Consider the following 14,596-nt stretch of genomic DNA (forward strand, 5'->3'; position numbering starts at 1 on the left):
ATGCTCATCACTGAGGTCAAGGAAGGCTATGAGTTCTCACATCAGAATTACATTATTGTAAGTGATATGGTTTGGGTGTTTCCCCCTCATAGTCTGCATGCATTAACTATCATTGGAGACAGGATGTGGGATGCACTGACTATCCATTAACGTGGAGGTCCCTGAATTGCATTTAGTCTAAGAGTTTTGCTTTCATTTTCATAGAAGCTTTATTCAACTTGTTGCTTTGAATTAGGCTTTCTTTTCAGAAGAGATCTTGAAAGAAGAGAAGCATTTATGTCTATTGTTCATTGGCAGGAAGAGAGCACAAAATGTTATCATCTTCCAGGCCATTTGCTAGTTAACTTATTTTCACAGTAGAGATGGTTTAACTCTGTTTCAGTATAAATGACTTATCATTTTAGGACTTATAATAGCTCACATTTTAAAAGTAGTGTAATTTGTACATATACTTTGTGTAATTCTTTTAACTACTTTCAGATTGTTTTATTCTTTGACTCAAGTTCCGATAATCAATTTGATTTGATAACCAATATTAGTAAGTGTTTTATAAAAGGGGCAACTTTCTGCCCTCCCTACCCATTCTCTCTTACCCTGCCTTCCTGAAATTGGCAAAAGCTCCAAGAATTTTCCATTTCTGGACATACCTGTGGTGCTGAATGCTTCTGGTGTGGCCAAAGCCCAGTGCTCCTGCCACTGTGATGGTGGGGAGTGGGCTGTGCTTTTGACACACCCAAAACCTAGAACCACCTAGAACAACCAGTCACCAATGGGAGCCACTTTCAACCACCTCCACAACCCTGGCCCGCACACAAAACATCCTATATTTCTACAAGTTAAGGTTTACAGAGGGCTCTGATGGGTTTCTTTACATGATTTTTGCCTTGACATTCCTTGTCATGAATGCATGAATGAACCTTGGTTTATTTATTCTGAGTTTGTTTTACCCTCAATCCAGATGAGGAACACTTAACAGCTGAGGAGGAAGGAGATGCTGTGTTTTGCAGGGCTCAGGGAGATGAGTTGTTAAAAAGAATGTTTTATTATTTATTTTTAGGTATGCTTGAAGAGAAAAAGGGAAAAAAATAGACATACGAATAGTAACATTTGTTTCTGGCTACCAAAAATATACATGTTCAAAGTATAAAACAGAAAATTTTAAAAGGAAAAAAAGCGCAGGGAAGAAATAAAAATCACTTCATGCCATATAGTGGCTCTGTCAAACATTTTTGTTTGTGTCCTATATTCCCGTACGTTCACACATATACAAATTCTAGTGACACATGCACCTTCTTTTACCACAAGAAAATTTTATTCTAGAAAGTATTTTACTCCCTGTACTTTGCACTTTACAATATATTGTAAGCATTTTTTCCCAGAGCAAGTATAGTAACTGCCTCATGTCTCTTCTTACAGATGTGTCAAAGTTTACCAATGTCCTCCTGTTAAAATCTGTGCTGCTTTTCTTCCTTAGGCATTATACACATTTCTATCTCATGATAGTCTTTCCATTGAACTGCCTCTATTTCCTTAAAATGCATTCCCAGAAATGGAATTGCAGGATCAAATGTTATACACACTTTTTAAAGCTATTATACCCATTGTCCAATTGCCCAGAGAAAAATTACAACGTTTTATACTCACTTAAACAACAAACCCCCACATTTCTGTACTGTCACCATAAGCATTAATAGTACAACATAAAATGTGCCAGGCACTATATTAAGGGTTTTCTATGCATTTTTTTTCACTTAATTCAATAATCATTCCCCGAAGCAGTATTGCTGTCATTTGCATTTAGCAGATGTGTAAAATGAAGCTTAGAGAGCTTGAGTTCATTTGATCATAATCCCGTGACTCTGGTTTCAACTCTGAAACCTGGCTCTTAGCTGCCATGGCATATCATACATCAACATTTATTGAGCATCTAGTACGTGCAAGGTACTGTGCTATGGCACTGTAAGGAGGTGCACAGAGGAGAAGTAAGCATGATCTCTGTTTCCAGGACCTTCTAATCAAGTAGGGAGAAGAAAATAGATGCATTAATGGTATTGTAGTATGTGTCTGTTTTCTTCCCCCTACTGAATGCCGTTGGGCCAAGTTATGTAATTTTGACAGCAGGAAAATAATTTGGGCTGCAAAGGATGGGGAGATTACAGTCAACTGAAAGGATTAGGAAATGCTTTGCAGAAAAAGAAATTATTTGACCTTACCTTTAAAGGCACCACAGATCCATACATCTGGAGATGGAGAGTGAGCATTTCTAGCAGAAGGACTATAGATAAGTCGTGGCTACAGGGGAACACAGGGTGGCCACAGATAAGAGTTTGATGGTAGTGAAGGGGGTTATAGGAAATAGGATTGCAAGATTTAGTTGGAAGTCAAGTCCCAAAGGTCTTTGCTACATTGAGGAGATAAGGTTTACTCTTATAAACAGTTAGGTGTCATTGAACATTTTAGTGAAGAGACATGATTCATGCATCCAAATATTAGTTTTAGAATAATTTTAAATGTGATTAGAACAGAAGAGACTACAGATGGTGACACAGGTAATGTGGCAAGAAGAGGATACACATTGCTTAGGTAGAATCAAGACCTGATATCTGATTGAATATAGGAAGCAAAAGGGGAGGGGTTAAAAAATTCTCCAGTTTGAGGTCAGGCTAATTGGCCACACAGGTTGCCATTAACAAAAGTAGGATGGATATTAGAAGGGGGAGCTGATTAAGGGGAGGGCAGAGTCAACTTTGAAAGGAAAGAAGCCTGAAGTACTAGTGAACACTGGAGATGACAGCTGAAAATGTGTCCCTGCCCTTCATTGAAGAGATCAAGGCTTCAGAAATAAGCCTCAGCCTTATCCTTAGGGCAGCAACAGCTGAAACCAAAAACTTGTATATCACTTGTCGGGGAGGGAGAATAGAGAAAAGAAGAGGGTGGGCAGGGTCTTTGAACACTTTGAAAATGGAAATAAGAGAAACAAGCAAAAGAAAATCAGGAGCAGTGGTCAAAGAGAAAGGAGGACAGGCTGGATGGTTCTGAGCCATCATTGAAAGGAAAGATGCTTTCAAGAGCAGGAGCTGATGAGTAATGGGAAGACGATGGCTTTGCAATGCTGGGAGAAAATGTCTCAGAGAGTTCCAAGGCAAATGATGATTGAAAATAGGCCTGGAGATTTGGTAGGATTCATGCTACAGGTGGCCTTTTAGAGAGTTTCCTCAATAGGATGCTAAGGAAGGCAGGAAGGAATTTTCGCTTGTTTGGAAAATATGGAAGCAACAACAAGAAGAAAAAAAGATCATTTTAGGGTTTGAATATAGATAAACACATGCAGAAAAAGACATATACAATACATCTAAAATACACATGTAATATGGACAAGACCATTGGTGCTTATAATTCAGAGACAAGGAACCAGTAGAGGCATCAGGCATAGAATAGAGATACAGGGTAAAAGGCAGTAATTGCTGGGAAAAGGTCCAAAAGAGATGGGAGGGTTAAAATCAAGGGCCCAGATGAAGGGATTATCTACTAAAATATATGTCTTATGGAGGCGGAGTAGGGGGGGAAGGGTGATTAAGATTAGTTTAGAGGTGGAGGGAAAAGTGAACAAGGGAATTGTCTTTGATACCCCCTAGTTTTAGGTAAAGAGGCAGATGAGGTCATCTGAGGAGCATCGGGTGGTGGAGACAGTGGGAGGGGGCCTGAGGAGGGTGGCGTGGGGCAGATACAGCAATGAATGCATCTTAGTCTGCCTTTTATTTATTCCTGGCCACATCAGCAATAGGAAACACCCTTCGCTTAAGAATCCTTGCTCCACTTTTTTCCGTAAAGAACATGCTGTTGTGGGAATTAAGGATGGTACAGAGGAAGAGGCAGAGTGAAAAATGAGACACAGGTATTTTTCCACATGTAGACTTTGTCAAAGTGTTTGAAATGAATTAAGGATTCCCCCCACCCCGGTTCCCTTGCAAAGAGAAAGTGATGGGACATCGTTATGCTTCCTAAAATGGCATGACAGGATATGTCAAAGCTTTTATGTTTTATACATTCTAAACTTACTATGACTACATTTGCACATGAACTTAAGAAGAAAAGGTGCACAGTGAAAAATAATTATATGGGAATTATTATTATTTAGATAAATTATTTTCTATAGTTACACACCATATAATGCTACTGGTTTTTAAATGTCAAAAATGCTTTGAAAACTTCTTTTACTTTATAACATTTTCTGTCTCTTTCTGAACACTTGAGGTCTAGTTTTGACATGTACATTGAGATATTTGTGAGTCTCATGGCAGCACAGTGACCCTTTTCTATTAGTGCTGAGCTAATTCTATAGAAGGTTTTGACTCAACTACTCATGACCTATTCCAGGAAATGCATTACGAAGGAGCTAGCAGATAACAAATCTCCAACTTAGGAAGAATTGCTTCTGGAAACTGCAGGTCACAAGATAAGGCTTATTCCATGGGAGCTGACTTTATCCAACTCCACACTTGGGTGATGTAGTGGGCTCTGAGTAAGCTTTGTACACAGAACTGATAAACTCTGCACTAAATTAATTAAGAATTCTATTGCTTTAATAGCTTGTCCTCAAAGACCAATGACTAACACCACGATTTATTATGTGTACAACAAAAAAATGGGGCTATGTAAATTTTATAATGGGAACTCTAGGGTTGTATTAAATCATCTCCAGATTTGTTGCTATTTCTGATATCCAAGCTACACTATGTGGAATTACCGGATCACAGAAATCCAAGGTTTCTCTCACAAGCAGAATAGTCAATCTTGCCATTGAGAGTACAATTTATAAGGTGTTTTAACAAACACTTGAGTCTCATAATGTCCCTGGAAGGAGATATGACTAGTCCCAATTCACAGATGTAGATGCTGGTTCATTAAGATTGCATGTCCTGTTCCAGGAAACTCAACTCCTAAATGGCATTGATGGGGTTTGAACTCAAGACTTTCACTGACACTTACAGAGGCCATGCAACTGCATTGCTTGTTACTGATAAAACCTGAATTGGACTGACCACCCTGGCCGGGGCTGCCCCACCATGTCTCTTAGAGCAGAGGAACAGGATTAAAGTTGGAGCTTCTGAGTGCTACTCCCTGATGATTCACACTTGTGATTTATTCACCTTTCTGTACCAATGTAAGAAAACACAGAAAAGCTAAGGTGGGATGAGTAAGACCCACAGGACAGAAACGACTGTCCTATACCATCCATCCTGTCCTGAACTGCTCATCAGCTCTGCCTTCTACACTGGGTCTTGGGGGTTCCATTACTATCGACCCCGTGTTCCTCCTTCTGACTGCAAGAGTTGTTTCTACTCCAACGCCGGATGGCAGACAATGTTTCATTCTGTTCCCACACCATTCTTCCATGGATCAGTCTGAGCCCTCAGCCCCAGGAATGAAATGGTATCTTCAGTGTTGGAGGCTCCTTTGCCAAGAAACCGAGCTAGTGCCCATTACTACACTTTTTCTCATCACTCTGAGTACTTCCAGGTTGTTTCCAGAATTTGCAATTAGAAAATGAGGCCACAGTGAAGATCCTTGCCTGTGTCTGCCTGTGCATGTCCTAGCACTTCTCTATGCCACATTTCTGCAACTGGAGTGGTTCAGTTGAAGGGTATTGACATCTTCACCTTAACAAGAGAATTGAAAAATTGCTCTCTCAATCTTGGTTATACTAATTTATAGTCCAGTCCCACCAAAACTGCCCAAGACTTCGAGGCTTTCCTCATTGTTGTCATTGTTATTGTCATCATAAACACTTATTCATTGCTTCCTCTGCCAGGCACAGTCTAAGCACTTTACACATATTAACTCATTTAACTCTCACAACAATCCTAGGCAAAAAACCCATTTTGCAGATGAGGAGATTGAGGCATACAAAGATATTATTTTCTCAAGGCCACAAAGTTTGTGAGTGGAACTAGAATTACATGTCTGGCACCCTGGCCCCGATCCTGCCCTCTTAACCATAACTGTAGATTGCATCTCTCAATATCTGCTATTAAAAGAGTTTTAAGTTTTTGACAAAAAGATAAGTGTACAATGGTCATAGGCTGTTGCTTTTATTTGTATATACCTGATTTCTGGTATATATAAATGAGGTTGAGTCTTTTTTTGTATCTTTATCATCTAACCATGTTTCCTCTTTTGTGAATTACTTGTTCATATTTTTTTCACCAAGTTACTTATTATTTTCTCTTTTTGATTTTGAATAGTGGTCTGTTATGCATTGCTATGCAATAAATTATCCCAAACTAGGTAGCTTCAAACCACACCAGTAACTCTATTGTTCTCTCTTATGGTCCTGTGGGTTGACTGGACCCAACCAGGAGGCTCACATGGGGTTTTTCATGCAGCTGAGTCAGATGGTGGCTGGGGCTTGGGTTAATGAAACGCTCATTCACTCACTCACGCATCTGGTAGCTATTGCTGGAGGTTGACTTGACCTCAGATGAGGCTATCCGTTGGGAGATTTACACATGGCCTCTCCACTGTGCCCTGGGCTCCCTTGCAGTGTGGTGGTGGGTTCCGAGAGCAAGCCTCACAGGAGACAAAGCAGAAGTGCGTGATGTTTTTTTATGGCTCAGCCTCAGAACTGACTTAGCCTTGCTCTCCATGTACTCCGTTGATCAAGGCAGACTGGAAGTTTCAGCGAGGGTCAAAGGTACGGGACGTGAAATTTGCCACTCTGTGGGAAGAGTGTCAGCATCACACTGTGAGAAAGACATACAGGATGCAATGGAATATATCACAGCAGCCATCTTTGAAACATTTTCTCAGCCACAGAAAATAGTAATAATTCCTCCAAGTCTTTACTTGTTTCAAGTTTTTAACGGTCCCTCTTGATAACACAGACATTTTAATTACAATAGAGTCAGTTGTATCAATCATTTTCCTTTTGGTTTGTGCTTCTTTTATTGGTTTTCTAGGACATCATTACCGTATTCTGTAATTTTAGCTATATATATATATATATATATATATGTATATATATATATAAAATTTACATACACAAAGATGTATGTGTTTATAAAAAATATACGTGTGTATATATATACTGTATATTTATTATTTTTACGATTTTAATTTATATGGGACATATTTCTCCACATAGTGCAAGATGAGGGTTAATTTTCTCTCTTTTCATATGTACAGTTGTTTGTTAAAATTGAGGCATTTGTTATACTTTTCCTTTCTTTTTAAAAAATTTAATATGTATACTCATATTCGATTGACTTTTCATTATGTCCTGACCCCCACCCTACCTTTTCTTTGCTTTGGGACGCATGCATTTTATTTCCATTTTCAGTATGTACTCTTATGTTAACAAGTTTGAAACTTAACATTAAAAAAAAACAACACTAAATTTTATCTCTACCCTTTTCTATTCCTCTTTTCCACAATATAAACACCTTGGAAGGTATTTATAACTGTAAAAACCCCAAATAGTCTATCATGTTGTGGTCTAATGTTTTATTTTTTCTTGCTTTTTTCTTTTATATTTATTTATTTATTTATTTTATTATACTTTAAGTTCTAGGCACAACGTGCAGGTTTGTTACATATGTATACATGTGCCATGTTGGGGTGCTGCACCCATTAACTCGTCATTTACATTAGGTATATCTCCTAATGTTATCCCTGCCCCCTTCCCCCTCCCCACAATAGGCCCCTGTGTGTGATGTTCCCCTTCCTGTGTCCAAGTGATCTCATTGCTCAATTCCCACCTGTGAGTGAGAACATGCGGTGTTTGGTTTTCTGTTCTTGGTGAGAGTTTGCTGAGAATGATGGTTTCCAGCTGCATCCATGTCCCTACAAAGGACAATAACTTATCCTTTTTTATGGCTGCATAGTATTCCATGGTGTGTATGTGCCACATTTTCTTAATCCAGTCTGTCACTGATGGACATTTGGGTTGATTCCAAGTATTTGCTATTGTGAATAGTGCTGCAATGAACATACGTGTGCATGTGTCTTTATAGCAGTATGTTTTATAATCCTTTGGGTATATCCCCAGTAATGGGATGGGTGGGTCAAATGGTATTTCTAGTTCTAGATCCTTGAGGAATCACCACACTGTCTTCCACAATGCTTGAACTAGTTTACAGTCCCACCAACAGTGTAAAAGTGTTCCTATTTCTCCATATCCTGTCCAGCACCTGTTGTTTCCTGACTTTTTAATGATTGCCATTCTAACTGGCGTGAGATGGTATCTCATTGTGGTTTTGATTTGCATTTCTCTGATGGCGAGTGATGATGAGCATTTTTTCCTGTGTCTGTTGGCTGTATAAATGTGTTCTTTTGAGAAGTGTCTGTTCATATCCTTTGCCCACTTTTTGATGGGGTTGTTTTTTTCTTGTAAATTTGTTTGAGTTCTTTGTAGGTTCTGGGTTTTAGCCCTTTGTCAGATGAGTAGATTGCAAAAATTTTCTCCCATTCTGTACGTTGCCTGTTCACTCTGATGGTAGTTTCTTTTTGCTGTGCAGAAGCTCTTTAATTAGATCCCATTTGTCAATTTTGGCTTTTGTTGCCATTGCTTTTGGTGTTTTAGACATGAAGTCCTTGCCCATGCCTATGTCCTGAATGGTTTTACCTAGGTTTTCTTCTAGGGTTTTTATGGTTTTAGGTCTAACATTTAAATCTCTAATCCATCTTGAATTAATTTTGGTATAAGGAGTAAGGAAAAGATCCAGTTTCAGCTTTCTACTTATGGCTAGCCAATTTTCCCAGCACCATTTATTAAATAGGGAATCCTTTCCCCATTTCTTGTTTTTGTCAGGTTTGTCAAAGATCAGATGGCTGTAGATGTGTGGTATTATTTCTGAGGGCTCTGTTCTGTTCCATTGGTCTCTTGCTTTTATATAAATACCATCATTATTGTTATATTTATAACTCATGTTTACGAGATAGAACTATGTTTATAAATGCCTTTACTCACTACTCACTATTGTTTTCACTTTTTCTAATCTCACCACATCTTTCTGAGTTCAATTTCCTTTTTTACAGAGATCATGTTTTAATCATTATTTCAGTGCAGGTCTAAGAGTACAAACACTCTCATTTTTTTTTTTTAATTTAGTAATATCCCTTAGCCATTTGAAGGTATTACTTCATTCTCTTCTTTGCTCTACTGTTGCTGATCAGTTCTTCACAATCTAACTGCTGTCAGTTTGTAGATTTTTTAAATTAGCTTTTACAAATATATTCTCTTTGTCCTAGATGTTATGCAGTTCCACTTATTTAGTCTAATTGTGAATTTATTTTTCATTCAGCTTAGAATTTACTAATTCAATTAATCTAAGGACTTACAACTTTCATCAGTTTTTAAAAAATTCTTCACCATTGTCTCTTCAAGTATTACTTCTCTCACATTCCATTTGCTCCTTCTGGAATTCCTATTAGATTCATGCTAGCTGTTCTCATTCTATCTACCATATCATAACTTAGCCATTTTTAAAATCTCTATCTTTCTGATTCATTCTGTATAATTTTCCTCAGCATTGACTTTCAGTTCACTATTTCTTTTTTCAGCTTTGTTTAATTTGTTGATTAACTCATGCACTGAGTTTTAAGTTTAGTATCTTATTTGATAATTTCTAGAAGATTTATTTTATTCTTATAAAATTTATGCTTTTTGTACATGTAGTCTTATTTTTACCTACTGAGCTTTATTCTTTCTTTCATATCTTTATTTTAACATCTTGAATTGATAGTTTTTTTTCAGATTTTTCCCCTGATATCTTTAGATTTCAAGTATTTCTGCTTTTTGAGTTTATTGTTAATGGAGCATTTGTTGGTGTATTTTAATATTTTTTTACTATGCACTTGTTTTCACAAGAAATACATTTTGTGGCCTGAGTTAAAGAGAGTCTCTCTGAAGTGATTTTGCATTTGCTAATGTGAGTCCTCCAGCATGTCACCAGGCTGGGCAAACTTTATGTTAAATTCTCATTCTGGGGATTTGAATACCAGAGAGGTAGTACAATGGCAATGGCAGTCTCTCAACCTGTGCCTCATGCTGGTATAGGGTTTTTATTTTTCATGGGGATCTTTCTTTCTCCATGAAGATCTCCGGGCATAGAAAATCTTTGCAATGTTGACTAGCTGGATAGAGAAGAATTGGGGTGGGGTCATTTGAAAATTCTGAGTTTATGAAAATGTCTCAGTGTCAACATCCCACCTTGAGTGAGCCAAAAACCTGGTCTCCAAGCTCTGGGATTCTCACTTCCCAAGCCATTAGAATCTCCTTCCTCCCAAACCCTTTCTTTTCTTCCCTCCCTAGGCTCACCAGTTTCAGTTCTAGTGTTTACAGACACTGCCTTCAGTTCCTTCTTTATTTCTGGAATCTGTGATTTTACTTTCTTTCTTGTGTACACAGTTATATTTTTAACTTATTTTAATTTTCTTCCACATTGTTATTGCTTTATAGTATTAAGATTTCCATAATAACTTAGTCTACTATGTAGCCAGAACCAGCAGTATCTGGAAAGATTCTAAAGCTAACTTGATATAAAGCTTGGGACCGAGGTTCATCCATGTTCTTGGGAATTAACTGGGGCAGCCAAAAAGTTATTCTCTGGGTTCACGTCACAGGATTACTCATAGGCGATAATACCTCTCAACTGTCAACTTTCAATGGTATCTAAGAGGTTCCTGACTTTTGCTCATTCGGTACTCTAAGGCAGTGTTTTCCAGATCATGTTTGTGGAACATTTAATACTTAAAAAAAAACATTTTGTATTTACTTAAGTTTGGAAAATGATGGGTTAAACTAATTTTAACAAGTTTCTGTACTGCAGGATTTCTCAGAAAAGAAGAGGAAGGCACCTGCTTTAGCATCACTTCTGTGTTTAAAAGGAAGTAAGAAAGGCTCATGTCTAAGCATGAGCAGTGGATGGGGACATGGATCAAGAACGAGAAGGTCAGAGTATCTCTGAACCCAACACCAGAAAGCAGCAGCAGAGACTGATTTTCAGGGCTGCCTCATCTGTTTGGTTCCAAGCATGTGCTTATCCTTCTAGCACAGACTCTCTTTAGTTTAGATATAATTTAAAGCAAACACTCCTACAATCTACATGATAGTGACTTACTAACTTACTGCTGTAATTAATCCACCTTTTAAAGTTTGAATTCATCTCAGGCCAGATATCCTGTGAAAGAAGAGATGCAAAATAAGTTTCCTATTGCAATTGTCTGGACGATCTCATTTATGGTAATAGCTAAGCTATGACTACCATCCAGAAGCCATCATCAGCAACTTTACAGGGTCTTTACAATCTCACAACAACTCTGTGCATTTGGTTCTATAGTTAGACCCATTTTACAGATGAGAAAACTGAGACACAGAGATACTAAGTATGACTTCCCTCTCTACTGCTTCCTTTCAATTAGCTTTTTACTATGGAAAAATAAAGTTTTAACAGATGAATGCTTACTTGCTAGGCTCTGAATCTAATTTGTGATATCTGTCTTGAATAGAGGGCAAATGGTAGCTGTCATCTAACCACAGTTGGTAGTAAGACTCCCACTCCTTTGAGGTTTAGATATCCTAGGCTCTAGACTCGTCTAACACATGATGGTGGGCAACCTTCACTTCAGCTTCTTAGATCCATTTTTCTCATGTGTTAAACAGTGATTCATAGCACTAGCATGTCTGCATCACAGGATTGTCCTGGTCTTTAAGTGAAATAATAGAAGCTCATTGTAAATGGCAAGGCACTCTGCAAAATGTAAGATACTACTACTGTTTATAGAACACAGCTTTGTTTTTCTTCTACTTCTGATGCATATCTGAAGTTAAGATCATGGTCCTGATGAGGACCGTGAACTTGGTGTCTGGGTTAAAGATGAGAGTGGCAGCTGGTTCCCAGGTGGTCCAGGATGTCATTGAGGTGATGGAACATTCCACGTCCCTTTCAATCCCGGGATCAGTGTTGGGAGCTATCTTCAGGGAAGCTGCTCTCTCCTGGATTTGCTGATTATATTTTTAAACTAAATACTAATATCTTTCACCCCAAAATGTTTTCCTGAGGATTCATGAGTAATCAGAAAGGTATGTTTCAAGGAATGTTGCTATTTTTATTATTTTTTTCTCTTCCAGACAATCTCAAGAGTCTTTACAATTAGAAAATATATTTTTGAAAAGGCATATTGTACTTAACTCTATTTATAAAAGGAGATCTAAACAAGTCTGCTTGTTCTAAATCTGCCTAACGACTCGGGTAATAAATATTTCTGTATTTGTTTTTGGAGCCCATCTGAGTCGTCAAACGTGTTTGATTTAGGCTTAGTTCCCTTGGAACAAATGATGGCTGCATTTCCTTTTCCTTCGACCACTATCGTGTTTTTCCAAGAACACCAGCATTCTCCGTGAAGGCCCCCCAGACCTCAGTGCTAGCTTGTTCACTTCTCTGGAAGTGTTGTGTCTCATGTTAACAAAACAGATGGGAAAGTCTGGGGTTATGAGAAAAGACAAATTCTGCCCTGAGTTGTGTTGGTCCATTCATTCCCTCACTCAGTGATCCAGACATGCAGCAAATGCATATTCAGTACTTGCCATGGGTCAGCTGAGAATGAGAGACAGGGTCTCTGCTGTTATGGACCCTGTATTCCAGTGAGGAGGAAGACATTAAGCAGACGATCACTCATATGGTTTATTTTTTAATTAGGAAACTTTCACATGCCATTTGCAGTTTCTGTTGCATGCAGTTCCCTAGGAAGAAGTGGAAAACATAATTGAATATTTATCAGAGGTACCTGATCATAGGAGTAGGTGTGTGAGGGTAAGGATCATTTACTTTTTTGAGAGTTATTCCATTGGTAGAGGTCAAAAAGTTGTAAGCTATTTCATGGGGAGAAGAGTAAGTAAATTACATTATGTTTCAGTTTAGAGAAGGGAATTAGAAGTAGAAAGTACCTGAATTTTTCTCTTGAGAGTCAGGTTAAAAAAAAGAATTGAATTTAAATTTCAGAAAGGATTGACTTAGACCTCTGGTTAGAATATCTAGAAGCTGAGATTAGACTTCCATCAAGGGAGGTGTTGAGAATAAGACAGATCATGGGGTTTGATGGGGAGAATCACTGAGGGTAAGGAGTCGGGGGCTGGGCCCTGGGTTTCTGAGACCGTCTTAGGCCATTATTCTTAGCTGTTCTTCTCACTGTTCCGCCATTAGAACATGTTTAAATTTATGTCTTGAGCTTCATCTAGTTGCGACACTCATTTCCTTTAACACTCACCACAGCTGAGTCTTGCATTTTGTCTTTCTTAGAAGTATTTGATTTTTTCACATCATTTTCCATTTTTATCTATTATGATCTCTCTCTTCCTGTCATAGCCGGAAACATGATACCAGGATTAGGCAACTCTCCAATCGCTTTCTCTTGGGTAAAGTCTGAAACAGAATAACCCCAACCCATCTGTTATCTTTTCAACATTTTCTTGTTTTCCCTATTATCACTTTCTAATTTTATGGGGGAAAAGGAATTCATTTCTTTTTAAAATTGATGTACTTATTTGAAGTCTTATTTGCATTGCACCAATTCATCTAGATCTTTACAGGGTGATAAACTGTACACACAATTACATAGCACTTTTGGCTTTTAATTTTTGTCTAATTTTTGTCTTTTTAATTTTTGTTTGACTTTCTATTTTAATTGTGTGTTTTGTTTTGTTTTGTAGGGGGTGGGTGGGATACAGTTACTGGCTTGATTTCTAAAGATCTGTTTATTCCAGTAACATTAATTTTCTGTTTAAAGTCATAAATTAAAAAAAAAAAGTAATGAATTTAGATTTTACTCTTAGGAGCCTGAAGAGTATAATTAATTGTCTGAAGACTGGGAAATCAAACCAAAGGGAGATGTTTACTGAAGCTGCATATAATGGAGGATGTTCCTAAAGAAGAAAGGCATGCATTGGTCACTTCCTTTCCAGAAAGCAACAAACAAGACCAGTCTTTGGAAAGTATGCATTTAGGACAGTACAGCTATTATCACATCCCTGATGCTGATGTGGTGACTAAGATGGAGAACTTGGGTGTTCATCACATGTCTCTTAAATCATCAAGCAGCCCAACTTCCTCAAACAGCTTGGGAAATGCTCTTCATTTCAGAAATAAAAACAATGGAAAATGAGTCCTGCCTGGATAGGAAAAGTCCATACATTGCATTTTCATTGACCTCCTGGGCTCACTTGTTGTAGGGCTTTGTAATATGTAGAGGAGGTTTTTGAGCTACTCATACCTAAGACGGCTTTTGTTAACCAGCCATTCAATTTGAGAGTAACTAAGGGAAGCAGAGATCTCATTCCACTTTACCACTTTCAGTGAAATGCATCCCAGCAATACGAGTTAAGAAACAAGATACTTTTGCACAGTCATTCAACTTCTAGAAGTTTCTAGAAGGAAATTGTCTTAGGGAAATAATATACAAATAAATCTCTCTTTACGTCATATTTATTTCTTTCAGTTACATTCTTCATTTTATTTTATTTTAATTAATTAATTTATTTATTTGAAATGGCGTCTTGCTCTGTTGCCCAGGCTGGAGTGCAATGGCGTGATCTCGGCTC

General features: G+C 37.9%; 1 long non-coding RNA gene across 1 annotated transcript in view; it reads left to right on the forward strand.

Moving 5' to 3' along the window:
• The window catches only part of LOC106997256 (uncharacterized), a 211,529-nt gene that overhangs the window by 89,086 nt on the left and 107,847 nt on the right, over window positions 1-14,596 (forward strand). The gene's annotated exons all lie outside the window — the stretch shown is intronic.

This window comes from Macaca mulatta, chromosome 3 (assembly GCF_049350105.2).
Source record: "Macaca mulatta isolate MMU2019108-1 chromosome 3, T2T-MMU8v2.0, whole genome shotgun sequence".
Lineage (NCBI taxonomy): Eukaryota > Metazoa > Chordata > Mammalia > Primates > Cercopithecidae > Macaca > Macaca mulatta.